The sequence below is a fragment of the Mesocricetus auratus genome, unplaced genomic scaffold, assembly GCF_017639785.1.
Source record: "Mesocricetus auratus isolate SY011 unplaced genomic scaffold, BCM_Maur_2.0 Super-Scaffold_100007, whole genome shotgun sequence".
Classification (NCBI taxonomy): Eukaryota; Metazoa; Chordata; class Mammalia; order Rodentia; family Cricetidae; genus Mesocricetus; species Mesocricetus auratus.
In genome coordinates, this window is record NW_024429191.1 from 81,719,734 (window position 1) to 81,722,904 (window position 3,171).

The following is a 3,171-nucleotide window of genomic DNA, read 5'->3' on the forward strand; positions in this document are numbered from 1 at the left end:
GTGGCATCTTGCCTTGCCGGTGAACTTGTAATGGTGGCCACACTCTTTGGGTGTGGTTTCAGGTACAGACATGACCCATTATTAAAGTAGAGGAGCTGGCTCGCGCTCTCTTGGGTTGCGGAGAGCATCAGAAGGGCAGAGACTGAATCAGGAAGACCACGGCAGTTATTTACTCTTATCTGCGTAAGTGCTTCCCTAATAAATACCTATCTATCATTTGTCTTGGGTCTGGTGGACTCATCTAAACCATGCCTTCAAATATATTCCCAAAGATCCATCCCCACTCATCTACTTTCTCCAAGTAGGTTCCGCCTCCTAAACTTTCCAGAAGCTTCTAAAATAGCACCATAGCTAGGTGCCAATCTTTCAATACAATACATGAGCCTTTGATCAGGGAACAAACTGACTCAGCATTGATGTGGCACAAAGTTCACATCCAGAAAAAAAAGAAAGCAAAGCCAAAACAAGTCCCCATCTCGGTCACTGCTCTATGGCTGTGAAGAGACACCGTGATCAAGGGGACTCTGACAAAAGGACGTATTTAACTGGAGGCTTTCTTACAGTTCCAGAGGTTAGCACATTATCACCATGCTGGCAAGCATGGTAGCTTGCAGACCGGTGCTGGAGCAGAGCTGAGAGTTACATTCTGATCCATAGGCAGAGAGACAGAGAGGCTGCTCCTGATAGGGACTTTTGAAACCCCAAAGCCCACCTCCAGTGACGCACTTCCTCCAACAAGGCAGTCCTTATAATCCTTTCAAATGGTGCCAATCCCTGGTGACCACACATTTATATGTATATGAGCCTGAGTCATTCTTATTCAGACAACCTCCGTCCCCAAATCACAACAAACAAAATGTCTGCCATACATCCTACATGCTGAATGAAGCCCATCAAAAGAGCCACATAGGAAAAGACCATGAGACAGGTCACAGCCAGCCGGGACTGGCCAAGGCGAATGAGATCATACCTCTGATCACTTTCTTTCCTGCCAGGACACATCTGTGTGTGTAACCAATATTTACCCGAAAGCCGCCATCAGCTCTCAGCAGCCTCACTTGTGCTCTGGTTCAGCTGGGAGCAGACAGGGCAGGAAAAGATAAGGAAGACAGGTCCCCACCCCCACCACTCACAGCTCCACCTGCTTCATTTCAAAATCCAATAAAGCTTGACAGTGGCCTTGAGAGGGAGTGAGAGGAGTTTAATGAAAAGCTGCTCCATCTAAACAGTGACTCAGGCCCTTCAGAAAACAGAGTGGCTCACTCACCGCCTCCACACAAGTCCCTGAGCAAGGTGGACCTGTGCCTTTCCCTCGTCTTTGGCTTCTATGTGGTGGCTTCTTTCCAGCTGCTTGGCCATTTTACTGGGGTCCCTCACTGTGGTGTACCCCAGAATCACTCCTATTGCTCAGGAATATCCTACCGACTTATTCATTTCTGAGTTCTTCCTGTGAGCACTGGTTTGGAATGAGGACATGAAGAAACTCAGGATATGCCTGCAGTTGTGGGGTTAGAATGCTTGCCTAGTCATGCATGAGGGCCTGGGTCCCATTGTCTACTACACACACACACACACACACACACACACACACACACACACACACACACACACACACACCGTAATATGCACCTCCAAGCCCAGGGGGTTCTCTCTACATTCCCTGGTGGAAGGAATTGACATTAGCTGTCAGAACTGAAACCTCCGCTGAGCTGTAAGAACCGTCTGGCAGACTGATGCTTCAGAAATTTCCATGCACAGTGAGCCATAAACTATCGGGGCAGATAACGCCCAGGGCTCTCCCACGGCAGTGATGGATATGAAATTCTGCATGATGCTGCAACGTTTCATCTAATGTTTTAGGCTCCAGATAGTTTCTTCTACAGACATAGATGAAATAGAAGCCAATCCCCTGAAGGCAAATCTCCTACCTGACTCCTAAATACACCAGGGACTTTGTCACTGCAGACTACACTGTGAGACTAGAAGCTGATCTTTTTTTTTTTTTTTTTTTTTTTTTTTGGTTTTTTGAGACAGAGTTTTTCTGTGGCTTTGAAGGCTGTCCTGGAACTCGCTCTGTAGACCAGGCTGGTCTCAAACTCACAGAGATCCGCCTGCCTCTGCCTCCCAAGTGCTGGGATTAAAGGCGTGCACCACCACCTTTCAAGGTACACAAGGTAGTTTGAATTCAACTGTGTCACACTGCCTGGATGGTACCTGACCCCTAATTATCCTTTTGGTTTTTTTTTTCATACAAATGTTGTTTAAATTTAATTTGAGGCAGGATCTCCCATAACCCAAGCCAGCCTCAAACTTCCTATGTAGCCTCCTGCCTCCGACTCCTGAGTGCTAGACTTACCCATCAGCAGTGCTGAGGATCGAACTTGGGGCTCCATTAAAGCTGGATGAACACTCTAAATCCCTAGCCTTTGCCTTTTAATGTTTAATTTTAAAACTAGACCTTACTGGATTTTTAGAGCAATTTTAAGTCAGCAGCAGAATTGCACAGCAAGTTCAGAGAAGACACAGAGCTTCCCTGTGTAGCCCTGGCTGTCCTGCAACTCACTCTGTAGATCAGGCTGGCCTCCTCCTCGGGGATCAACCTGTCTCTGCTTCCCAAATGCTGGGATTAAAGGCCTGGACCACCACACCCGGATGAGTAGGTCACGTTTCAACTGCATCAGAGGGAAGGAGTTGGCACTGGAGAACCTGACCTTTGACCCCTTGAGCAGTGCCCTGTGTGTGCGGCTGAGGCATCCTCACCCGCTGGGATCTCTCCTGCTAGCTTTGAGGGAGAATGTCAGGCATCTCATCACAGCATCAGCTAGCAATTAGACGAATCGAATACACAGAATGCACGCTAGACTGTCGACACTCATCCTGAATGTGGGCCTCTGAACGCAAAAAGAGAAAGCAGGGGAAAGCAGGTTTTGAAGCTGCCATCTGTCTCAGAGAAGATACCTTCTGAGAAGTGCTTTCTGGAAATGTTCAAAGAGAAAGACTGCTCGTTCACGATTGGAATCAGCAAGTGAGATGGCTTCTTCGAAGCTTCTGGGCTCTTCCCCAGGGTTTCCTGGCATTGAGCTGCTCAGAAGGCCCTCTGTAATAAAGTAATATAATTGTCATTGTTTAGTATTTTGTTAGTCCTGTGTACTGTCAATGCTACATTCACCA